The following is a 26,563-nucleotide window of genomic DNA, read 5'->3' as shown; positions in this document are numbered from 1 at the left end:
AGGTTGAGAAAAATATGCACAAGTACTACTGGGATAGTAGTGAAAATATAGTACTAGGCTCAAACCAATTAATTTAAATAATACACAAGCAAACTATGCAAACATATATTGTGAACAATGTGTAACATCTACAGACAAGTGAAAACAGCAGTGATAGTATGTACAAGCAAATCTAAGATGGAAAGTCTTTTTCAAGGTAAGTAAGAGTCTTATCTCTAGGTTGTTTTCTTCAAAAAGCAACACGAGGAAGGCTGAAAAAGTCCACAGTAACGCGGTCCGGATGCACACTAGCGTTTTCACTGCAAAATTGCAGCTTCATAAGCTGGAATCTTCATAGATATTAATTGGTTTGTCTTTGTAGATGCAATAATAGCAATCTAATACAGAGAGAATAATTCAGTCTTGTTGCACCAAAAAGGCTGCTCAAAATGGCTATGGCCATTACCTTGAAAAAGACTTTCCATCTTAGATTTACTTGTATATACTATCACTGCTGTTTTCACTTGTCTGTAGATGTTACACATTGTTCACAATATATGTTTGCATAGTTTGCTTGTGTATTATTAAAATTAATTGGTTTGAGCCTAGTACTATATTTTCACTACTATAGTACCTGGAGGTTGGCAACCCTATAAGCCTTCCTGAGCTGCTTGGAGGTAAAGGAATGTATAAATGGGGCTGATAATTAGAAAACGCCATCACTTTCGTGTGGTTAATGCATGCCATTTTTCAGTTGAGAGCAGGCGAAATGCCTCCCCATGATTAAAAAAAAAAATCAGCTTTTTCATCTACCAGGCTGTCACGGGGCTAGGAAATGACTCCACATCAATTCTCTTTACAAAAGAACAGCAAGTCTAATTGCTACCTGGCTTGTGCAGAGGGCAAAGTGATCATTAAAATGCAATCAATAAACCCTGAGTAAAGACATGATGCCCACTTAGCAGGACACGGTTTGATGAAGTTTTCAAGTTACCAATGAAAGCAGAAGGAACGCGGCGCCACTCTGAGCCACCTTTGGACACCCACCAGACAGCATGCTCGCTTCTGAGCGACACCCTCTGGTCTTCATTAAAGTCACCGGGCAGAAACTTCTTCCTCCCTTTCATTGCAGTTTGCATTCAGAGCCAGGAAGATGAAAAACTGCTTCTGAAAATGCTGTGTTTCTCTGTGTGCGTGTGTTAAGTGCCGTCAAGTTGCTTCCAACTTAAACCAATCCTATGAATTCATGACCTCCAAAATGACCTCATTAACAGCCTTGCTCAAGTCTTGCAAACTGAGGGCCGTGGCTTCCTTTATAGAGTCAATCCATCTCAATGTTAGCTTAAGAACGTAAGAAAAGTCATGCTGGCGCTGACCAAGGCCCATCAAGTCGAGCAGTCTGTTCACACAGAGGCAAACCAGATGCCTCTAGGAAGCCCACAAACAAGATGACTGCAGCAGCATTCTCCTGCCTGTGTTCCACAGCACCTAATATATTAGGCATGCTCCTCTGATCCTGGAGAGAATAGGTATGCATCATGACTAGGGTTGCCAACCTCCAGGTAGTAGCTGGAGATCTCCTGCTATTAAAACTGATCTCCAGCCAATAGAGATCTATTCACCTGGAGAAAATGGCCTCTTTGGTCACTGAACTCTATGGCATTGAAGTCCCTCCCCTCCCCAAACCCTGCCCTCCTCAGGCTCCGTCCCAAAAACCTCCCGCTGGTGGCAAAGAAAGACCTGGCAACCCTAATCATGACTAGTATCCATTTTTACTAGTAGCCATGAATACCCCTCTCCTCCACGAATATGTCCACTCCCCTCTTAAAGCCTTCCAAGTTGGCAGCCATCACAACATCCTGGGGCAGGGAGTTCCACAATTTAACTATGGGTTGTGTGAAAAAATACTTCCATTTATCTGTTTGAATCTCACAGCCTCCAGCTTCAGCAGATGACCCTGCGTTCTAGTATTATGAGAGAGGGAGAAAAGCTTCTCCCTGTCCGCTCTCTCCATACCATGCATAATTTGATAGGCCTCTATCATGTCTCCCTTTAACTGCCTTCTTTCCAAGCTAAACAGCCATAAGCGTTTCAACCGCTCCTCATAGGGCAGTTGCTGTAGTCCCATGATCATTTTGGTTGTTGGCATATTCTGCAATTCTAGGGCTGGCATATTCTGCAATTCTGTGTCAGGAAAGATTTTGCCATTGGGCACAGAATTCAATATCCAGAACTATTTCCATCTCCAGTTTTTGGTTGTTGTTTTTTTTTAAACAAACCCAGCAAGTTCCCAGCCCTCATGGTTACTGTGAATCCAGGGATGCAGGTCAGCCAGGGTTCCTTCTTCCTATGGGTGCGTTACGTGCCATCAAGTCTATTCTGTCTTATGGCAATCAGACAAATAAATGACCTCCAAATCATCCTAGAGTTAACAGCCTTGCTCAGGTCTTGCAAACTTGAGGGCAGTGGTTTCCTTTACAGGGTCAACCCGTCTCATGTTGGGTGGATCTATCTATCTATCTATCTATCTATCTATCTATCTGTCTGTCTGTCTGTCTGTCTGTCTGTCTGTCTGTTTATATATCTGTCTGTCTGTCTGTCTATCTATATAGTACTGCTCGTACAGCTATAGCCTTGAGCAGAAAATAAAGGAATAAAAATGCCTTAAGGTAAAGGTAAAGGTCCCCTGTGCAAGCACCAGGTCATTCCTGACCCATGGAGTGACATCACAAGGCAGACTTTGTTTATGGGGTGGTTTGCCAGTGCCTTCCCCAGGCATCTTCCCTTTACCCCCAGCAAGCTGGGTACTCATTTGACCGACCTCGGAAGGATGGAAGGCGGAGTCAACCTTGAGCCGGCTACCTGAAACCTATTTCCGTTGGGGTCGAACTCAGGTCGTGAGCAGAGCTTGGACTGCAGTACTGCAGCTTACCATTCTGTGCCATGGGGCTCTTAAAAATGCCTTACTTAGTGTTATTATTTTGGTATTTAATTATTGCCCCTATGAATTTTGCCACGGACAGAGTGACAGAATCATTTGGATCTGATAATAGCCATGTCATCTGCATCCTCGTACTGCCAGATGCCTTGTTGAGCGTTTCCATATTTTTAAATAAAGGATTAATTAAACCGGCCCTCAGCTCATTAAATATAGGACACTCCACGATCATATGTTCGATAGTTTCAACTTTGTCACGTGAGCATCTACATGTTCTATTTGCGTATGGCACTTTTTTATATATATCTGCCCTCCAAAACCGGCAAAGGAAGAGCATTCATTCTTGCCAAAGTGTGCATGTTGTGTTTTCCTTTTTTCCTGCTGCCTTCCACTTTTTCTTGCATCATCGTCTTTTCCAGTGACTCTCGTCTTTTCATAATGTGCCCAAAGTACGATAGCCTCACTTTAGTCATTTTAGCTTCTACATCTAGGGCTGGCATATTATAAATACTGGCCTCCCTAATCCTTCCCCGCTTATACCATCTTGAGGGTGGTCAGATTCATCGGCCCGGCTGCAGATGGCTATTTTTTATTTTATTTTTAGTGCCATCGGGGGCATTATTGTCCTATTTATTAGATCGGTTTTGTGTGTGTTAAGTGTCGTCAAGTCACTTCCGACTCATGGCGACCCTATTAATCAACGTCCTCCAAAATGTCCTATCTTTGACAAATTTGTTCAAACCTTGCAAATTGAGGGCTGGGGCTTCCTTGATTGAGTCAATCCATCTCTTGTTGGGTCTTCCTCTTTTCCTGCTGCCCTCAACTTTTCCCAGCATGACTGTCTTTTCTAATGACTCTTGCCTTCTCATAATGTGAATAAAATACAATAGCTTCAGTTTAGTCATTTTAGCTTCTAGGGTCAGTTCAGGCTTAATTTGATCTATAACCCACTGATTTGTTTTTTTTGGCAGTCCACAGTATCCGTAACACCACATTTCAAAGGAGTCGACTTTCTTCCTTTCCGCTTTCTCCATTGTCCAGCTTTCACACCCATACATAGTAATAGGGAATACAATGGCATGAATTAACTTAATCTTGGTTTGGGTAATTTTAAATTGTATCTTTAAATTGTATTTTAAAATGTTTTATTGTTTTATCATATTTTGGGTCATGTTAGCCGCTCTGAGCCCGACCTTTGGGTTGGGAAGGGCAGGGAAGAAATGCAAATAAATAAATAAATAAATAAATAAATAAATAAATAAATAAATAAATAAATAAAATATTCTGCAGTTCTGTGTTAGGAATGATCCTGCCATTAGGCAGAGAATTCATTGTCCAGAACTATTTCCCTCTTCCGTTTTTTGGTGTGTGAGTGTTTTTTAACAAACCCGGCAAGTTTCCAGCTTTCATGGCTGCAAAGAGAGGCTTGAAATCGCAGAAGACAAAGGGTGGGGGTGGGTGGGAGAGATGAGAAGGATTTTCTTTGGTGAAAGTAAGCAGGGATGGATGGATGGATGAACAGACAGACAGAGAGACAGAAACTTAAAGAATTAATACAAGTTATTGAATTAAGCTTGAACTGGTGCAGCGGATTAGCAAATTAAGTTAATTTGTGATGAGTGGACCTGCCTCTTTTCTAATTTGCAATCCATCTGGGAAAATCTGATTAATTACTTGAATGTCCAGTGGACATCCAAACAATTAATCCATTTTCTCCTAGATTAGTTGCAAATGATTAATTATGGTTTCTAGGCCTTTTCTGTACACTCACTGGGTGGAGTTGCCAATCTCCTGGTGGGGCCTGGCGATCTGCTGGAATTACAACTGATCTCCTGACAATAGAGATCAGTTCCCCTGGAGAAACTGGCTGCTTTGGAGGGTGGACTCTATGGCCTTGTACCCCACTGAGTTCCCCCCCCTCCCCAAATCCTGCCATCTTCAGACTCTGCCAGCAAAATCTCCAGGTATTTCCCAACCCAGAGCTGGCAACCCTATCATTGGGGCACTCCAAGGCCTGGATCTCCCCTGCATAGTGTTGCCAGGCGGTTTTGGGGGCAAAGCCTGAGGAGGGCAGGGTTTCGGGAGGGGAGGGATTTCAATGCCATAGAGGCCAATGGCCAAAAATGGCTATTTTCTCCCGGTGAACTGATTGCTTTCAGCTGGAGATCAGTTGTAATAGCAGGAGATCTCCAGCTACTACCTGGAGGTTGGCAACCTTGTACTCTTCCCTGGCATGCTTATTCCCTCTTTTTGTATTTGTTTCTGGAGAGTTCCTGCAGGGCACTCAAACAATAGAAGAAGAAGAGCTGGTTTTTATACCCCGCTTTTCTCTACCTTTAAGTTGTCTCAAAGCAGCTTACAATCACTTTCCTTTCCTCTCCCCACAACAGGCACCTTGTGAGCTAGGTGGGGCTGAGAGAGATTGGAGAAAACCGTGACTGGCCCAAGGTCACCCAGCAGACTTCATGGGGAGGAGCGGGGACTCAAACCCGGTTCACCAGATTAGCATCTGCCGCTCATGTGGAGGAGCAGGCTTGGTGCAGTGGTTAAGAGCGGTGGTTTGGAGCGGTGGACTCTGATCTGGAGAACCGGGTTTGATTCCCCGCTCCTCCACATGAGTGGCAGAGGCTATTCTGGTGAACTGGATTTGTTTCCCCACTCCTGCACACGAAGCTTGCTGAGTGACCTTGGGCAACTTGCAGCTCTCTCAGCCCCACCTACCTCACAGGATGACTGTTGTGGGGAGTGGGAGGGAAGGTGATTGTAAGCTGGTTTGATTCTGCCTTAAGTGGTAGAGAAAGTCGGCATATAAAAACTAACTCTTCTTCTTCTTCTTCTTCTTCTTCTTCTTCTTCTTCTTCTTCTTCTTCTTCTTCTTGGAATCAAACCCGGTTCACCAGATGAGAGTCCACCACTCATGTGGAGGAGCGCGGTCCACATCAGAGAGGGGCCATTTCTCAGTGGATGAGCATCTTTGCATGCAGAAGGTCCCAGGTTCATCCCTGACATATCCAGGATCAGGTAGTAAGTGATGTGAATGACCTCTGCCTGAGAACTTGGACAGCTGCTGTCAGCCAGAGTCGGAGATACTGATCTTGATAGACCAGTGGCCTGACTCAGTACAAAGCTACTTCATTCGTATGGATGTTCCATTTAGTTATAGTGGCTAATTGCTACTGATAAACTACAAATTTGCCTGAACTCCTGCAAACGGCGTCTAAAGAAGGGCTTCTAAAAAGAGTCAGTGTGGACTAGGATGTAGCAGATCCAGGTACTAATCCCCACTCTTCCATGGAAGCTTCCTTGGTGACCTTGGCTCACTCACACAGTCTGAGCCTAACCTTCCTCGCAGGGTTGTTGTGAGGATAAAATGGAGGAGAACAACGGTGGCCCCTTTGGGAACCCAATAGTGAGAAAGGCAGGGTACAAATGAGTCAAATAATAAATAACAATAATAAAGTCAGGTGTCTAAAGTGGCCATCACTACATCCTGTGGCGGTGAGTCCCACAAGTTAGATTTTCTAACTCCTTCATTACATGAAGGAGTGGATTTCTGTTCTTTCACCATTCTTCCTGTCTAAACTAGAAATGGAAACCCAAAGGAGGAAAACAGGCTGCTAGCAGGCCATTAGAAGATCGCATGTCCTCGGTAAGAGTATGAATAGAGAAATGATTATAGCTTTACCCCACTGGCTTCATATCTGAATGTAACCAGTAATTAACAGAAAGCAACCAAATAGCTGCTTTTAGTTGAAGCGATCCGATTACCTCGTCCTCCAGCTGATAAACAAGCTATATTTTTTAAAATTAAGCAACTATAAGGCTGGAGGGATAATCCATTCTGAATAAATAATCCTTAGTTAAGCTATTTTAAAAAGACGAATGAATGAATAAACCACCCGGTAAGAGTGCGTGAGGGGCAATATCTGAAAAATCTAATAACAGGAGACGATGTCTCATTTTTTTTTCTTTTTTAGTATTGTTTCTCTAATTAAAGATCCCTACTGGAGCAGAAATCCCCTTCTCTAATGAGACTCTAGCATGGAATTGAAAAGGAAAGGGGGGGAATCAAGTCATGGAGAGGTTTGTTCTACAGTTCTTTGCGAATGAGCCGCAGGGTTTGGGCTATCTCTCACGTTTGTATTTTGCCCTCCCTCCAAAGAGTGCCTGCGTTTTCGCTTTCTTCTATGTAACCTTCACAGCAGCCCCACGAGGTAGGTACGGGTAATAAAGAGTGACTAGCTTGAGGTCAGCGAGCTTCAAACTAAGTGGGGATTAGAACCCAGCTCCCCCCATTCCTAGCCCAACACTCTAACCACTGTACACTAGGGTTGCCAGGTCCCTCTTCGCGATCGGTGGGAGGTTTTGGGGGTGGAGCCTAAGGAGGGCAGGGTTTGGAGAGGGGAGGGACTTCAATGCCATAGAGTCCAATTGCCAAAGAGGCCATTTTCTCCAGGGGAACTGTTCTCTATCGGCTGGAGATCAGTTGTAATAGCGGGAGATCTCCTGCCACCACCTGGAGGTTACAAACCAAAATAACCATCACCCGGTGCTGTACTGAGAGAGACTCAATCAACACAACAGCACTCTGATTATTAATCAAATGCAGTGTATTAACATCAAAGTGACAAAAATAAAAAGGATACCTAACTAGCTAGAGCATGCAAAAAGTATACAATTACAAAATACAAAAGATACTGAACAAAACAATCACAAGACATATATACACTATGTACAAATGAGTCTACAAACGTGGTCCCCGCCATAGTTCACCTGTGCAAGTTCGATATGGGAAGAGTCTTTTCGGCACAGGGTAGAACACTATCCGCTCCCGGTTAAACCTGTGGATAGTGTTCTACTCCATGCCGAAAATACTCTTCCCATATCGAACTTGCAAGGTGAACTGTGGGACCACGTTTGTAGACTCATTTGTACATAGTGTATATATTTCTTGTGATTGTTTTGTTCAGTATCTTTTGTATTTTACAATTGTATACTTTTTGCATGCTCTAGCTAGTTAGGTATCCTTTTTACTCTTGTCACTTTGATGTTAATACACTGCATTTGATTAATAATCAGCGTGCTGTTGTGTTGATTGACCACCTGAAGGTTGGCAACTTATCACCAGTGTAGTAAGAAGGCATCATGTTCCCACAACACATGTCTGTGTGGGTATGGGCCACTTCCCAGTTCAAGCCCAAACTGGCACTGAAAAATAGCCAGCGGGGTGCAGTGGTTAACATCGGTGGTTAGGAGCGGTGGATCTAATCTGGATGCCCCACTCCTCCACATGAGCGGCGGACTCTAATCTGGTGAACCAGGATGGTTTCCCCACTCCTACACATGAAGCCAGTTGGGTGACCTTGGACTAGTCACAGCTCTCTTGGAGCTCTCTCAGCCCCACCTACCTCACAGGGTGTCTGTTGTGGGAAGGGGGAGGGAAAGTGATTGTAAGCCAGTTTGATTCTTCCTTAAGTGAGAGAGAAAGTCAGCATATAAAAACCAACTCTTCTTCTCCTTCTAAGGGGAAGGAGAGTCATTCCTTCTAGATCTTCTCGCTCTGTCTGTGGACTATTCAGTTTAGGTTTTAACTCTTAATTTGTTGGCCTACTCCAGGGGTTGCCAATTCTGGGTTAGAAAATTCCTGGAGATTTGGGGGTGGAGCCTGGGGGCGGCAGGGCTTGTGGAAGGAACCTCAATAGTAGGGCTGCCAACCTCCAGGTGGTGGCAGGAGATCTCATGCTATTACAACTGATCTCCAGCTGATAGAGATTAGTTCACCTGGAGAAAATGGCTGCCTTGGCATTGAAGTCCCTCCCCTCCCCTCCCCAAACCCTGCCCTTCTCAGGCTCCACCCCAAAGACCTCCCACTGGTGGCAAAGAGGGACCTGGCAACCCTATTCATAAAGAGGGCTTGAAGGGCTCTCATCGGCATTCAGTGGTGGTTCTGTTAGAATCATAGAATCATAGAGTTGGAAGGGGTCATCAGGGTCATCTAGACCAACCCCCCCCCCACAATGAAGGAAATTCACAACAACCTCCCCCACACACCCCCATTGACCCCAGTGACTCCAGTTGGCCTCTGGAATCTCAGGGAGGGCCTGTGCTTCATACGCACAGGAAAATTTCCAGAGATTTCTCTTAACTAAACAGCATCAAGTGGCCGTTACGCAATGCAAATGTTTGCTTTGTTCCTTCGGAGCGACTTTCAATCATGCTAAAAATTGCAAAGAAATCAAATTACAACAGGTTGATTTTAAAAAAGAGAGGACTGGGAAAAGGTGGGGGGGTTGGAAGAGACTTTCAAAGGCAAATTTTGGTCAGCCTGTTCCAAAGGAACTGATTTCCCCCCCCCTCCTTCCCTGCTAGTGCAGACGTTAAAACGAAAATTAAACAGAGTGAAGCAGGTTCCCTTGCAAGGGGGGAGCTGGAAACGGACCACTTCTCCCCTCTGTCTGCATGCCAGGAGAGTAAATGACATCTGATTAGCTCTCTGTTTAATCTCATTAAGCCCTGCCAGTCCGTCAAAGCAGGATTGACAGCTCTTGCCAAGAACAAGCCCAAAACAGCAGCGTTCTTCCCCCTTCTGCCGACAGGTCCAGTCGAAGCAAAGACAAACCTCTGATTGTAACGTAGCTCGGTTCCAATTATCAGCAGGCGACATCCAACAGCACTGTCGCGAAACGCGGCCAGGAATATTCACACGCCCGCTGAGCTCAGCCAGACATAATAAAGAGATTACACGTTCCGAGTTGGAATAAAGGCATCTTGGAACTGGCATTTTTAAAAAAAAAAACGAAAAAAATGTCCACCAGATGAAAGCAGAGAGAGATTGTACGCCTAGATTGCCTGGCACACCGAACACAAAGGAAATGTACAAACCAGAAGAAATCGCCAAATTGACATTTGGCCTCCTGGCATAACACATGGTGGCCACCTTTAGGGCATGTAGAGGCATATTTTTAGAACTGCGTTGGATGCGGTGGCAAAACAAAAAGCCGGGTTTTTCAGATGAGAGACCAAAGAGATAGGGCAGATATGGCCTTTTATACAGGGAGGTTTCCCCGCGGTAACCCCCGCCGACTGCTTCGGGACTTCCTTTTGATTATGCCCATCAGAGTCGCCTCGCTCTCCCTGCGCATTTTGCCCATGTTTTCCAGATGCTTTTTTAAGCCAGAATCTGGAAAATGCGGGCAGAACGCGCGGGGAGGATGAGGCGACCTCTGACGGGCGGAAAAGCAGGGCCATCTTAACACATGGGCCCAATGGGCACTTGCCCGGGGGCCCCACGAGCATAGGGGCCCTATGCTAATCCATGTATGTTAAGTGACTTGCCATAAATAAATACTACTACACAGTAGTCTAGACTATACTAAACTATAAAATAATATTTGCTGCAATGTTATTGTTACAAATGGACATTTTGATTTGTCTCCGATTTAGTGTTTTTTTGGATAGTACCTGGAGGTTGGCAACCCTAATCGCAACAACAGCAACTCAGATTTGGTTATTTACTCACAGACCCCACTGGTGCTTGTCTTACTAGGGTCTGAAGGTCACTTTACCACCCACACTTTCATTCAGAACATGGCTCATCTTACTGTCAGGGGTTTAACCAAAAGCCCATGACCCCAGCACCCGCACTGATGCCCAATACTTCTCATTGGCTTTGATTATGGGCTAGCGGCCGGACCGTCTTGTTCCATCTCAATTAGTGGGCAGAAAAAATGTATTTAGAAAGCTGACAGGCACTATTTGGGGAATTACCGATCAGTGATTTATGAATATTGAGTGGCATTGCAGAGGTTGACGGATCCCTCTCTCCTGACCATTATCATCCCCAGCAGTCGCTCAAAGGCAGTTAACGGATTTTGATTTATGACCTTAACCTAACAGAGCTCAGTACATTTGCTTTATCGGTGCGTAAAAGCCTCCGATGCAATTCCCCACACCTCCAAAGAGCCCATTTAAAGTCAACGTTATGCATGAGCCGAGAGCGCGGGAATTCTCAGATCTCTTACTTCCTCTCATTAAACCGGCACCAAACAATCTTGCAATTAAAATTTCATGTAGATTTCCTACTTATGACTGGCATTTGGCCTTGGAAAAACACACTTAAATGAGGGCCCTGGAAGATAACAAAGTGGCCGGACCCGATCTTGAGATGGTTTTTCCACACAATGAGGCTAGATGCTAAAGCCCTAATTAACACCGGTGACCCCACAGGGAGAGGAAATGGGGGGGGGATTGCTGCCATCTCTAAATGTTATCAATGAGAAGCAATTCAGTATTCAAAATACGCAATCCAGGATGTTTCCCTTGATCAGTTTCCCAACAGGAAAACAGGAGAAAGCAGGAGGGGGGGAAAATGGCCAGTCTATGAAAGGATCCAAATTCAGTGCTTTTATTTTAGATGCAGCAATGACCAAAACCAGTGGGGTTCGAGATGGTGGAATGGAGTATCAGACCAGAATCTGGGAAGCCTGAGTTCAAATCTTTTCTCTTCCGTGAAACTTTCTGGGTGACGGTGGCCCAGACAAGCATTCTCACCCTAACCTACCTCACAAGGTTGTTGTGAGGATGAAATAGAAGTCAGGAGAATAATGTACAGAGCCCTGAGCTCACTGGAGGAACAGCAGGGTAAAATACGGTCTTGTATGCAGACCAGCAGTGAACTGTGTGAAGTGTAGGGTTGCCAGGTCCATCTTCGTCACTGGCCGGAGGTTTTTAGGGTGGAGCCTGAGGAGGGAGGGGTTTGGGGAGGGGAGGGGCTTCAATGCCATAGAGACCAAAAGCCAAAGTGGCTATTTTCTCCAGGTGGACTGATCTCTACCAGCTGGAGGTCAGTTGAAATAGCAGGAGATCTCCAACTAGTACCTGGAGGTTGGCAACCCTTGTGAAGTCTTAGGCTTTTAAATAAAAGGCTCTGTGTTTTAAGCTGGTTATATGATCCGCTGGCCACATTCCCTAGTTATTACCATGTTTTAACTAGCAGTAGGTAGATAAATAATCAACATCCATAGAATTGCCTTGTAGTTGCATAAATCATATGTATATAGTGAATGTTGCATAAATATACTTGCAAATTGTTTTTAATTTAATTAAAATAAAGATACAGATATTTTTTAAAAAGGAGTGTTTTGAAGATACAGTTTAGGCTGCTGAATGCTGCTGAATGCTGTTTTATGGCTTGTTTTAATATCAATAATTCTTATAGTTAGTAAGAAATATATGGTATTGCTTTGGTATTCAACCTGTGAACAGTTTCCGTGCATTTTGCCCGCGTTTTCTGGATTCTGGCTAAAGAGGGTTGCCAACCTCCAGGTACTAGCTGGAGATCTCCTGCTATTACAACTGATCTCCAGCCAATAGAGATCAGTTCCTCTGGAGAAAATGGCCACTTTGGAAGGTGGACTCTATGGCATGATATCCCACTGAAGTCCCTCCCCTCCCCAAACCCCTCCTTCCTAAGGCTCCGCCCCAAAAACCTCCCACCTGTGGCAAAGAGGGACCTGGCAACCCTATGGCTAAAACAGAATCCAGAATGCAGGGAAATGCGCAGAGAGCATGAGGCGACCTCTGACAGTCAGGAAAGGCACACATAATCAAAGGGAAGCCCCGAAGCAGTCGGCGGGGGTGACTGCAGGGAAACAGCCCTGCATAAAGGGCCATTGTTTCCCAAACAGAAACTTAACCAAAAGAGTCAGATCCCCAGCGTGGCCTCGAAACCCACACCCCAGTTCACTCAAACCCACACAACCTCCCCTCCCCGAATTGCAAGGGGCTATGAAAACATAACACCCATTTAGAATTAAAAGAAAACTGTTTCCAGAAGGTAAAAAATCGGTTGCCAAATTAAAACATGCTGCAGCTTTGTGATTAGCCCCCAGGGATCTTTTAAAAGAAAAAAGAAACTCTCCCGGACATCCATCTGGCAGAAATTCACTCCCTCTGTTCCTACAAAAAGGTCAGAACATATGTTGTTAACATGAATTTGAAGCAAGTCCTTACTGGAGTGGCTTCCATCCTCCAGCTATTTATAACTCATAGCCCAGTGTTAGCCCAAAATAGGAAAGAAAGTTGCTGTCCAACGTGAGAGTTTCTTTTAAAAAATTAAAATATTTTATTTTGTTGTATTCATTATTATTCTTATTTGTTTCACCTTTATATTTGTTTTTGTTTCCATTCGTTTCACTCAGAAACAGTTCTAGCATTCCTCACCACGGTGAGGTGCAGCTGGTGGTGTAGTGGTTAAGAGTGGTGGACTCTAATCTGGAGAGCCAGGTTTGATCCCTCGCTCCTCCACATGAGCCGTGGACTTTAATCTGGTGAACCAGGTTCAATTCCCCACTCCTCCAAATGAGTGGTGGACTCTAATCTGGTGAACCAGGTTTGATGCCTCACTCCTCCACATGAGTGGCCAGGTTCTAGCTGGAGATCTCCTGCTATTACAACTGATCTCCAGCTGACAGAGATCAGTTCACCTGGAGAAAATGGCCACTTTGGCAGTTGGACTCTATGGCATTGAAGTCCCTCCCCTCCCCAAACCCCCGCCCTCCTCAAGCTCTGCTCCAACAATCTCCAGGTATTTCCCAACCCAGAGCTGGCAACCCTAGTTAGCACAGAGGAAAGAAATTGGGGAAGGGCGATGGCTCAGTGGTAGAGCATCTACTTTGTGTGCATAAGGCTGAAGGGTCAATCCCCAAGGTTGCCTGCTCCGGGCTGGAAAATACCTGGGGATTTTTAGGGTAGAGCCCGAGGAGCGGAGGGTTTGGGGAGGGAAAATAATGGCATAGAGTCCACCTTCCGAAGCAGCCATTTTCTCCAGGTGAACTGATCTGTTGGCTGGAGATCAGTTGTAATCCTAAGAGATCTCCGGCTACCACCTGGAGGTTGGCAACCCTATCAATCCCTGGCATCTCCAGTTAAAAGGACAAGGGTGATGGGAAAGAACTCCACCTGAGACCCTAGAAAGCCACCGCCATTCTGAGTAGACAATATTGACCTTGATGGACTGATGGTCTGATTCACTATAAGGCAGCTTCATGTGTTCAGTTAGGAAGATAGTATTACTGTCCATTTTTGGTATGTTTGCAGTTGGCAGCCTATGAAGAGGGAAGACAAATTGCTGCGAAGGAAGGAATTAAGAGAACAATCGGAGCCCCGTTTTGAGGTCAGACATTACAAGGAATTGCCGTGTTTCAGTTAACGTGTTGGAGAATGATTAATGCCCAGTTCTGCATGGGCTCATAAGTAAAACTCCTCACCTCGAACTCTTAAAACCTTTCGACGAATGGATGAAGCGTAAGAATAGTTATGCTATAATGATCTGGGAATGAACCAAGCTCTGCGCATCGCACACAAAATGAATGTGCAAAAAAATGGAAGACTAGGGTTGCCAGCTCCGGGTTGGAAAATACCTGGAGATTTTTGGGGTGGAGCCTGAGGAGGGAGGGGTTTGGGGAGGGGAAGGACTTCGACGCCATAGAGTCCAATTGCCAAAGTGGCTATTTTCTCCAGGTGAACTGATCTCTATCAGCTGAAGATCAGTTGTAATAGCAGGAGATCTCTAGCTACTACCTGGAGGTTGGCAACCCTATGGAAGACTAAAAAAAAAGAGGGGGTCACACAAGACATCCATGGTGGTGTAATAGCGAGAGTGTCTGGCTAGGATCGGAGAGATCCAGGTTTACGTAGCCCACTCTGATGTTTGGTTTGCTGGGTGAGCACAGGCCAGTTACTCTCTCTTGGCCTATGTAAAGATAAAATGAGGAAGGTAGAGCCATATCAGTTGCTCTGAACTTCTTGGAGGAAAGGTGGGATATAAAATGCACTGGATAGGAAGCTATTGCTTGGCATTGCCTCAAACCAGAGCTTCTCATGTCAAGAGATGGGGCCATGGCTCAGTGACAGAGCACCTGCTTTGCATGCAGAAGGTCCCAGGTTCAGTTCCTAGCATCTCAATTTAAAAGGACCAGGTAATAGGCGACATGAAAGACCTGAGACCCTGGAGGCCTGCTGCCAATCAGAGTAGACAATACTGACCTTGATTGATAGGTTGCCAGGTCCCTCTTCACCACCAGTGGGAGGTTTTTGGGGTGGAGGGTGAGGGGGCAGGGTTTGGGAAGGGGAGAGACTTCAATGCCATAGAGTCCCATTGCCAAAGCGGCCACTTTCTCCAGGAGAACTATTGGCTGGAGATCAGCTGTGGTAGCAGGAAATCTCCAGCTAATACCTGGAGGTTGGCAAGCCTATTGATAGACCAATGATCTGACTCAGTATAAGGCAGTTTCATGTGATCAGTAGAAGAAGTCAGTGCATGAATTATGGGGGGGAGAATTCTTGCTCCTTTTCACAATGCCTTTTCTTATCTACCCATCTCTCTTAGTTTTCACAAATTTGAACCCAATTCTCCCAAGTCAGAGTCCAACATCCTAACTAGGACTGTCAATTCGGTTCGGCCCGAACTGAAAATCAGCCGAATTTCCCTTGATTCGGCGGTTTTTAGTTCGGACGGATCCGAACTCAAAACTGGCGGGCAACCGGGGGGGGGGCCGAATTCAGCGAGTTCGGGAGTTCGGCGAATAAATTCGGCCAATTCGGCCGTCAGTAAGCAGCATAACCGTCAGTAAGCAGCATTCTCCTCCCCCGGCCAATCGGTGGCCAAGCTGGGTCTTCTTCTGGCCAATCAGTCAGGATTGAGTGCTGGAGGAATCAGCTGATGTGCGGCCGGCCGGGGAAAGAGAGAGAGAGAGGGAAATCCTCATGTGTGTGTGAGGGGGTGCTTGTGCACATTCGCTCCTTTCCGTGGCTGCAGGGGGCGCATTTTTTGGGGTACTGACCCCAAACTTTCAGGGGATATTCAGACAGGTTTTTTTAAGAGACCACCCAAGTTTTGTAAACATTGGGTCAGTGGGTCCCGAGATATGGGCTCCCCCCCTTTTTTCTTTCCATGGCTGCAGAGGGCGCATTTTTGGGTGTGCCGACCCCAAACTTTCAGCGGAGCATCAGACTAGGCTTCTTAAGATACCCCCCAAGTTTTGTAAACATTGGGTCAGGGCCCCCCGAGATATGGGCTCCACCCCTTTTTCCTCTCCCCCCTTTTCCATTTTCGTGGCTGCAGGGGGCGCTTTTTTGGGGGTTCAGCCCCCAAACTTTTGTCATAGCTTCAGAGAATCCCTCTTAAGAGACCACCCAAGTTTTGTAAAGATGGGTTCAGTGGGGGCTGAAATATTGGCTCCCCCCCTTTTCTCTTTCCATGGCTGCAGGGGGCGCATTTTTGGGTGTGCCGATCCCAGACTTTCGGCGGAGCTTCAGTCAAGGCTTTTTAAGAGACCACCCAAGTTTTGTAAACATTGGGTCAGGGCCCCCCGAGATATGGGCTTTCCCCTTTCCCCTATTGGGATGAATGGATCACCCTCGAGAGATGCATACATATGGATCTTATATTGGATACAAATGGAATCATATTGGATTACCCAGCCTCCCAGCCCCTCCTGCTGGAACAGAAGACAGCCACAGTAAGACCCCTTTGGGGGCTTTAATCTATATTTTTTCTTTTCTGTGTGTGTGTGTGGGGGAAAGCAGAGTCTGTGTGTGTGTGGGGGGAGGGAGCAGTTTCTGTGGGTGGGGGGGGAAGCCAAAGGGGGTTTTGCCGGTTCTACCTGGGGTGTGTGTTCCCCCTCCAGTCTCTCTCTCCCTGGTTTGAGGGGGGGCTTCATTTTTATTCTTCAGGTTTTTCCTCATTCATAAGATCAGTTAGGTTATTGATGCTTGCTCAAAACTGGTTTTCAAATGGTGACTTAAAGAATGCATCTGCCTGGTCCCAAGTCCAATGCAAAAGGAGACATTCCACCCCCTCCTGCTCATTATGCATAGCTAGCTGCCTCTGTCCCTTTCCATGGTATGCAAACTCCCAGGTGTCAGGTGTTGCTATGCACTGTTGCAAAGGTTTTGCATTGCGTGCTTGTGTTGCTTTGCAGTTGTATTGTTTTGCAAAATTCTTCACACCTGCCCCGCCCTTTGCATATTTGCAAAGGGGTTGCTCTGCAGTTGTGTTGCTTTGCAAAGTTCTTAGCACCTGTCCCGCCCTTGCTCTCATCAGCTGTTTGTCGGCCGGGAGCTTTGTGCGTGGGCGGCAAGCTCTGCGGAGAGATCCACATTAAGGGTGGGGGGGACCCCTTTCAGGGCCCATATCTCAGCCCCCCCTGACCCAATCTTTACAAAACTTGGGGAGTCTTTCAATATACGTCCTTTGAAGCTCTGCTGAAAGTTTGGGACCTCTAAGCCCAAAAATGCCCCCCCCCAGAGCCGCGGAAAGGCGCGGTTGTGTTTTTAATGGCTTTATTCGGCCGAATTTTTTTCCCGAACTTTGAATTCCCGCCGAATTGAACGGATCCGAAGTGGGGGAGTTCGGACTTCGGCACGTACCGAACCCACAAGGGCCAAATTCGGCCGAATCCGAACTGTACCGAATTTTTTTTTTTTTGACAGCCCTAATCCTAACTACTAAAACAGTGTGCCTCTTGCAGAATCCCACGGCTCAGTCTGCAGTGGTCATTTTCACACGTGCCGATTGGCATTTAGCAATGCAACCACTCACTGTTTTATATTTCTAATAATTCTTCTTGATAGTGAAAATTATCCCTCCGGTTTCAAACCATGCCAACGGCTTGGATAACTGGACATTACTCCCGAACACCATGGGCCTCTCGCCTATGTATTTGTGGGGTCGCTCCAGAGGACCTAACTCATTGCACCTTATTCTGTCCACTTTACACAGAGCCCAGACTTAAATTCCCCGGAGCGATTCTAAAGGGCCTAAATCTTTCTCCAGATCCAGAGAAGCTGCTCTTTCTCCTACCAACTGTCACTCTTTGCTTTAGCAGCTAAGAAAATCCGAGTTAAAGCTGTTTTTAATCAGGGAACTTAACATATTTAAATACTAGTTTCTTGTGGGTCAGACTGTTTTAAAGTTAATTCAATGTTATTTTAATGTTTTGTATGGTGGATTGTGATGGCCTTTGGCAGCAGACAATAAACGTTATATTGATATAGTATGTCAAAGAGATGTTTCAACATTTTTCAATATCATATCAAATCGACAGACTCTTTTTTTCTTTTTAGGGATAAAATAAATAGTATGCTTTCCGTTTATTTGTCTTGGAACTCTTTGATTGGTCTTTTGTTTATATAATTTGTCCGTTTTGCCATTTCTGATTAGCTTTTATTAGAAGTATAATATAATAACAAACATGGTGTGTTCTTAGCTATATTATTTCCAAATCTATTTTAATACACTGGCAAATATAAATATTGCGGTTACTAAGTGTCAAACAAAGAATTTTATCATTTATGATAAAATATTAGGATAATTATTAATTAATGCTGTTTATTATCTTATTACATGTTGCTTTCAACTTCCTTTATGTCTAGCACCAATACTTTTTTTTTGTTTGTTTGTTTTTTATAATTTTTATTCATATAATTGAAGGGGTACAGGAAAAAAAGGGAAGGGATAAGCGTTGTAAATATAAAAACAGTAAATATAGATATTATATAAAAAGTAAGCTCAGTAATATATTGTAAATTATATATTATAAAACATTTTCTATGCCAATGATAGTAATAATGATAAAGAGAAGAAATGTAATACTGTGTGTCATTAGATTACTCTATATATAATACTATTCTATAATGTAAGAGTTTATTAGCGTAACAACTATTTGAAACAGAGTTCTATAATACCAATACTGATATATCTTTCCTTTCCTTTCCTTTCGTATAATCAACTTAACTATCTTAATTGTAAATGAGATAATGATATGATTCCTTCCTGTATTAATCTTGGCTTTTTCTTTTATGTTTTGTTTTGTATTGTATTATAGAAAATATAAAGAATTTTTACAAAACAAACGAATGATGCAACCACAAAGCATGAAAATCGCAAAAATGCAGGTTTGGTAAAATTAAGACCCCCCGCCCCCCATCTTGTAGCAAGGAGCCCCGTAGCACAGAGTGGTAAAGCTGCAGTACTGCAGTCAAAAGCTCTGCTCACGACCTGAGTTCGATCCCAAAGGAAGTTGGTTTCAGATAGCCGGCTCAAGGTTGACTCAGCCTTCCATCCTTCTGAGGTCGATAAAATGAGTACCCAGCTTGCTGGGGGTAAAGGGAAGATGACTGGGGAAGGCAACGGCAAACCACCCCATAAAAGTCTGCCTAGTAAACGTCGGGATGTGACGTCACCGCATGGGTCAGGAATGACCCGGTGCTTGCACAGGGGACCTTTACCATCTTCTAGCAGCCGGTGACACTCAACCCAAACTTGATGCTTCACATTCCCCTATTAAGAGGGTACCCATGCTGGACTGCCGAAAAAAACAAATCAGTGGGTTCTAGATCAAATCAAGCCTGAATTGACCCTAGAAGCTAAAATGACTAAACCGAGGCGATCATACTTTGGTCACATTATGAGAAGACAAGAGTCACTGGAAAAGACAATCATGCTAGGAAAAGTTGAAGGCAGCAGGAAGAGAGGAAGACCCAACATGAGATGGATTGACTCAGTAAAGGAAGCCACAGCCCTCAGTTTGCAAGACCTGAGCAAGGCTGTTAAAGATAGGATGTTTTGGAGGACATTGATTCATAGGGTCACCATGACTCGGAAGCGACTTGACGGCACTTAACACAAACACACATGAGGATCAGTTCTCGGGGTATTGTGTTATTGGCTTTATATTGTTCAGTGGCTTGTTCAGTCTGTTCCTCGCCTCTGCCTCTTGCGAGGTCAACCCTTCCTGAACCTAAAAGAGAAATTTACAAAGAAGTTAAATGCTTCTAATCAGATAATTGGAATCTGGGATAGGTTTTTGTACCACTGTATCCTTAAGCTTTTCTGGTTCTTGATTTACATAATTTCTACTTTAAAAAAGAAGAAGAAGAAGCCACAGTGGAAAGAGGGAAATCACACAGAGAACATAAAACACATACAAAAATGCCCAGCTGAAGATATGAAACAGAATTAATTCAATAAGGGTGGGGGGGGACCATCAAACTTATACATTTTGGCTGCTTCCTTTTCAAGATGTAATATCGTAAGAGGGAGTAATTAATTTAACAGCTCTTGCGCTTTGAGTACATTTCTTCATTTGTGCTGTTATTAATAGTCATTTATTCCAGTACCCCCATCAAAACCTCGGAGGGGTTTTGAGTGCTTCACTGTTTCCATATAACCTGACACAACTACGTAAAAGCCATCTGGATCTTAAAGGCTGTGGAAAAGGGGGTGTTGTATTCGTAATGAGGACATCGTCCTTTTGTTCAATGCTCAGATGTGTGAGGGCCTGTGTAGAGTGCCTGCTTTGCCTGCCAAAGTTTCCCAGGTTCAATCCCTGGCATCTCCAGTTGGAAGGATCTCAAGGAGCGAGTGCTGGGGAGGAAAGCTGCTGCCGGTCTGAGCAGGCAATACTTAGCAAGATGGACTAATGGTCTGACTCAGCATCCACACCTCATTGGCTATTGTGTTATTATTGTTCTACAGAACTCATTTGCAATTAGATTGTCAAACAATCAATCTTTATTGCATTAGCAAAAACAAAAACAAAAAAAGGCAACAATACAGAATAAGGTGGAAATTCCACCAAGATAAAAATTTTAAAATAATAAAATAATTTTAAAATGTTAGACATTTTACAGAAAGTATTAGCGCACCCAAGAGAAATCCATCATTAATATATCTATATATACATCTATATATAGATTAATTTACATATACATTAATTTATATATACATAATTAATGTGTTAATATGCATAAATAATAATTAATACATTAAAAAAGGTAAAGGTCCCCTGTGCAAGCACCAGGTCATTCCTGACCCATGGAGTGATATCACATCCCAATGTTTACTAGGCAGACTTTGTTTACGGGGTAGTTTTCCAGTGCCTTCCCCAGTCATCTACACTTTACCCCCAGCAAGCTGGGTACTCATTTTACCGACCTCGGAAGGATGGAAGGCGGAGTCAGCCTTGAGCCGGCTACCTGAAACCGACTCCTGTCGGGATCGAACTCAGGTCGTGAGCAGAGCTTGGGCTGCAGTACTGCAGCTTACCACTTTGTGCCACGGGGCTCATCCAATTAATATATTATTTTCCTATTAATATAGGACTCTATAGGACTCTATGGCATTGAAGTCCCTCCCCTCCCCAAACCAAGCCTTCCTCAGACTCCTCCCCAAAAACCTCCCACCAGTGGCGAAGAGGGGCCTGGCAACCCTACCGGAGTCACTGGACAATAGCTTCCCCAGTGGTAATGGCCCAATCAGAGTAACTCCTGAATCTATTCTGGGGATGGGCAGCTTCCGTATGTTCCATATGAGTACATCAAGATTCTTTTTGTGCAGATCTGCTCCTGTGCAGGGAAAGACTCTCATATGTATGAAGGATCTGTACCAAGGTTTCTGATCACACTGAGATTGCTTTTTTGCATTGTTTTTATCAGCAAGCAGGTGCACAATGGTAATGCAGAGGGGAGGAAAGAGAAATGAACTGAAGGAAGTGAACATTTGCTGCAAACTGCGCATGGCTTTGTACAAAGCTAAAATTAAACCACTGAGGATTCCTAATTCATCGGTTCCACTTTGCAAACAAGACCGTGTAATTTAAGACTCCAAAGTCCGGGGAGAAATTCGGAAGAGGAGAATTTCAGAAACATCCCAAATCTGTTATCGCCTTCTTCATTTTTTCCAGATGCGCCATCTGGAATGTTTTCTCCTTTGCGGCTTCCCGCCACCTTCAATTGATGTTTTCTTTCTGTTTTGCATTTTTATGCCCATTTAGCTGACAGAAGCACCTTAGGAGACATCTGCCTAAGAAGCCCCAAAGTGCCATTTTGTTGCTAACCTTCAAAGGGATGACGCCTGTTTCGGATGCAGTCTGAAATTCACCGATCAGCACGTCCTTCCTGTTGGTTTCAATGGGATTTGCATGCAAAATTCTGAATTAGGTTTTAAGGGGAACTGTCCCAGCCTGCTCAATCAAATTCAGACATTTGTTTTATTCCATATATTAGTTAGAAAAAATATAACCCTGTTAGGAGGAACTTTGCTGCCTTGCCTGTCCAGGATTAGGCTTGCCAACCTCCAGTTACTAGCTGGAGATCTCCCGCTATTACAAGTGATCTCCAGCTGATAGAGATCAGTTCACCTGGAGAAAATTGCTGCTTTGGACATTGGACTCTATGGCATTGAAGTCCCTTCCCTCCCGCCGGTGGCAAAGAGGGACCTGGCAACCCTAATGCCAGCCCCCCTGTGGTGGCTGGAGATCTCCCGTTATTACAACTGATCTCCAGGCAATAGAGATCATTTCACCTGGAGAAAATGTCTGCTTTGGGAGACTCTATGGCAGGGGTGGGGAACCTTTTTCCTGCCAAGGGCCATTTGCATATTTATAACATCATTCGGGGGCCATACTAGGCGTATATCTTCCGGGGGGGAGAGGCTAAGGTTGCCAGGTCTCCAGCCACCACCTGGAGGTTGGCAACCTTAGCAGAGGCTATGCAGAGAAGGAAGGAAGGGGAGGGAGGGAGGGAGGGAGGGAGGGAGGGAAGGAAGGAAGGAAGGAAGGAAGGAAGGAAGGAAGGAAGGAAAGAGAGAGAGAGAGAGAGAGAGAGAGAGAAAGAAAGAAAGAAAGAAAGAAAGAAAGAAAGAAAGAAAGAAAGAAAGAAAGAAAGAAAGAAAGAAAGAAAGAAAGAAAGAAAAAGAGAGAAGTTCCCGGTTTCTCCCACACACACGCGCACAAACACACAATGGGGAGAAGCCTCCGCGGCTTCTCCCCCACCCACCCCCAAGCAAGGAAGCAAGCACCCGGCTGCTTCTCCCCCGCCCCCGCCCCCCAAGCAAGCAATCAAGCACCCAGCTGCATGAGCAGCCGGGCGCGATCAGGGAGAAGCCTCCCCGGCTTCTCCCCCACCCCTCACACACACGCAGGAGGCCCGGCGGCAGCAATGGCAGTGGCTTCCACGGGAGAGTCTGCGGGCCGCAGCCAATGCTGTCACTGGCCGTAAACGACCCCCAGGCTGGAGGTTCCCCACCCCTGCTCTATGGCATTATACCCCATTGGAAGTCATTCCCCTCCACAAACCCTGCCCTGCTCAGGCTTCCCCACAATCTCCAGGCATTTCCCAACCTGGAGCTGGCAACCCTACTAACAAGGGAAGGTCTCCAAATCAAATCCTTTTATTGCAATGACTCAAAATCATAGTAAACAATAAATCTTAAAATCACAGCCCAAACAGAAACCAACACAAACAGTAACATTGCAGGGAAGGTCTCCATTTGTCCATGATCCTCAACCCCACCCTCAAGTCCATGATCCTCTCTTTGCAACCCTACCCACAACCTATTCTAGAACGGAATGTTAATTGCAGCAAACGTTCTCTTTAAAGTCAGCCCGGAAGCGACGAGGCTGAATCTCTCTTCCACTCAAAATTGATCAACCATCAGGCCTGCTCATACTCTTTCCAATTTCCAAAGCAATTTGTCCCGAGTCTGGAATTTAAACAATAGAGAGTCATTTAAAGCGAAATAATATACCACCTCTCTTGCCGATTTAACACGCTCTCTCAAAGGACAGGGATGGAAATTGAGAGTGACATGCCGTGAATAAACTATCCCCCAACGTACAGTTGGCAGCTGTAATTTTATCAAAAGGTTTTGCGGTGAATATAAACAGAGTTGCTAGACAAACGCAGACTATAATAAGCGTTCTACTTTATGGCCAGTGTGGGCTGCATTTTAGATGGCTGTGCAGCAGAGTGGAGGAAGAAGAAGAAGAAGAAGAAGAAGAAGAAGAAGAAGAAGAAGAAGAAGAAGAAGAAGAAGAAGAGTTGGTTTTTATGCCCCACTTTTCTCAGCCTTTAAGGAGTCTGGCTTACAATTCGATGAACTCTGACCGTGAAAGCCTTCGACAATATTTTGACTTACAATTGCCTTCCCCTCCCCACAACAGATACCTTGTGAGGTAGATGGGGCTGAGAGAGTTTGGAGAGAACTGTGACTAGCCCAAGGTCACCCAGCAGGCTTCAGGTATAGGAGTGGGGAATCCAACCCAGTTCACCAGATTAGATTCTGCCACTCATGTGGAGGAGTGGGGCGTAGTGGTTAAGAGCAGTGGTTTGGAGCGGTGGACTCTGATCTGGAAAACCGGGTTTGATTCCCACTCCTCCACATGAGCAGCAGAGGCTAACCTGGTGAACTGGATTTGTTTCCCCACTCCTACACACAACACCAGCTGGGTGACCTTGGGCTAGTCTCTCTCAGCCGCACCTACCTCACAGGTTGTCTGTTGTGGGGAGGGGAAGGGAAGGTGATTGTAAACCAGTTTGATTCTCCCTTAAGCGGTAAAGAAAGTCGGCATATAAAAGCCAACTCTTCTTCTTGGGGAATCAAATCTGCTTCTCCAGATTAGAGTCCACCGCTCTTAACTACTACACAATGCTGGAAATATTGGGACTCTACCTTTAAAAATGCCCCCCCCCCCGAGCTTCGAAAAAAATCCCCATAGACTATAATGGGCCTGAATTTTTCAGTAAACCCGAAAATAAGCTGAATACTGGAATTTACCGGTATGGGTATTCGGCTTATTTCGGGTTTACTGAAAAAAATCAGGCCTAATGAACCTAAACACGAAATTTACCAAAAAAAATGTTTTTTACACAACCCTATACTCACTGAGAAGGAAGTCGTTATGAATGTCTGCAGGAAAGATTGCTATCTACTTTATTAGCTACCAAAAGATTTTTTAATAATGATCTTAAATGACAGTTTCTTTTGAACGATTTGATCCCTGAAATAACTAAGACGGTGGCCCAATATCTCGCAGAAGTGCTTAAGATTAAAACTGCTTTTAATTAGTATATTTTATAATATCTTAGTTTATATGGAGGAAATTGAAATTGTTCAAGACTTTCTATTCCTTGGTTTCACCATCAACCAAAAGGGAGACTGCAGCCAAGAAATCAGAAGGAGATTGAGACTGGGAAGGGCAGCCATGAAGGAGCTAGAAAAGATTTTGAAGTGTAAGGATGTGTCACTGGCCACCAAGACTAGATTAATTCATGCCATCGTATTCCCTATTACTATGTATGGGTGTGAAAGCTGGACAGTGAAGAAAGCTGATAGGAAGAAAATAGGTTCCTTTGAAATGTGGTGTTGGAGGAGAGTGTTACGGATACCGTGGACTGCCAAAAAACAAATCAGTGGATTATAGATCAAATCAAGCCTGAACTGACCCTAGAAGCTAAAATGACTAAACTGAGGCTGTCGTATTTTGGTCACATCATGAGACAACAAGAGTCACTGGAAAAGACAGTCATGCTAGGAAAAGTTGAGGGCAGCAGGAAAAGAGGAAGACCCAACAAGAGATGGATTGACTCAATGAAGGAAGCCACAGCCTTCAATTTGCAAGATCTGAGTAAAGCTGTCAAAGATAGGACATTTTGGAGGACTTTCATTCATAGGGTCGCCATGAGTCGGAAGCGACTTGACGGCACTTAACACACACACACACACACACACACACACACACACAGTTTATATGGAATTTTATTGTATCCGTCCAATCTATATTATGCTTTAAGTGTATTTTATGTGGATTTATTATTATGGCATCGTAATTATGCCAAATAAAGGTTTGTGTTTGAGAAGGAAGTCGACAACACAGATGGGCATGAAGGGGGAGAAAACAGGCAGTAGCCCGCCCCCACCTGGAAAAGCCCAGCAAGGGTGGGTGTGTTGCATCCTCTCAACAAGAGGCCCATTGGCCTAAACTGGAGTGTCAGCTGGTGGGATTGCTATTTACTCTCTGCCAGTGGAGGAACTTCCGCCAGTGGTACTTCACCACAGTGCATGACTATTCTACAGAAAAGTGGGGTGGATAATGGGGAAGTCAATGCGTCAACATCACTTCCAGGTGATATGCTGATGTTCCTAACCCTTTTTTCAACATACAAAGATCCAACCCCTTCCGTGGCCTGAACCCCTCTAACGTATTTCTCGAGTGCAACCGTATCCCTTCTCGTCGTGTTTTTGTCTTTAGATTGCTTCCCAACTAATTTAATTCATCTCTTAAGCCATGCTGTGGTTTATAGTCTTAGCGTCTGTCATTTTCATCCAGACACTGGATTTGAAAATCCAATTAAAAACTTAGCACTTGGAATATGGTGTCATTACTTTCACCCTCCATGACAAACGAGACCCTAAACTGTCATTTAGGCAGGAGGAACAGGAGAGGGAGGGATGAGAAGAAAGGTTTTAATTTAAGTCTGTTGCTACGGAAAGATGCATACAAGTTGCAATGTACGCATGAAGAAACCAAAAAGAAAGGCCTGTGTGTCCTATTTTCTATAAAAAGGGAAACAATATGGAATCTTCCATCAGGTTTACTCAGAATTACGTTATCAGTGTGAAACATGCAAACATGCACATGCTCACACCCCCAGTTCTTCCAGGTCTGAGCAATAAAATTAGGATACCATCGAACACATTACTTACAAGAAAGGGTGCCATCAAATCTCAGGCTCCTCTGGCTCCATTTGAAATGCGGAGTTATCTGGCAATCAGGATAAAATTCTGCCAATCTTTTTCCCCAA

General features: G+C 44.7%; 1 protein-coding gene across 1 annotated transcript in view; it reads left to right on the top strand.

Moving 5' to 3' along the window:
* The first annotated feature begins 16,085 nt into the window (after positions 1-16,085).
* CASTOR2 (cytosolic arginine sensor for mTORC1 subunit 2) overlaps positions 16,086-26,563 on the top strand; it is a 126,432-nt gene continuing 115,954 nt past the window's right edge. Inside the window, exon 1 of the mRNA XM_056865587.1 lies at positions 16,086-16,098. The gene's annotated coding sequence lies outside the window, so the exon portion shown is untranslated. The remainder of the gene's footprint in view (positions 16,099-26,563) is intronic.

The sequence above is a fragment of the Euleptes europaea genome, chromosome 19, assembly GCF_029931775.1.
Source record: "Euleptes europaea isolate rEulEur1 chromosome 19, rEulEur1.hap1, whole genome shotgun sequence".
NCBI classification, from domain to species: Eukaryota; Metazoa; Chordata; class Lepidosauria; order Squamata; family Sphaerodactylidae; genus Euleptes; species Euleptes europaea.
Note: the sequence above shows the minus strand (reverse complement) of the source record. Positions and strands in the feature narration are given on the sequence as shown.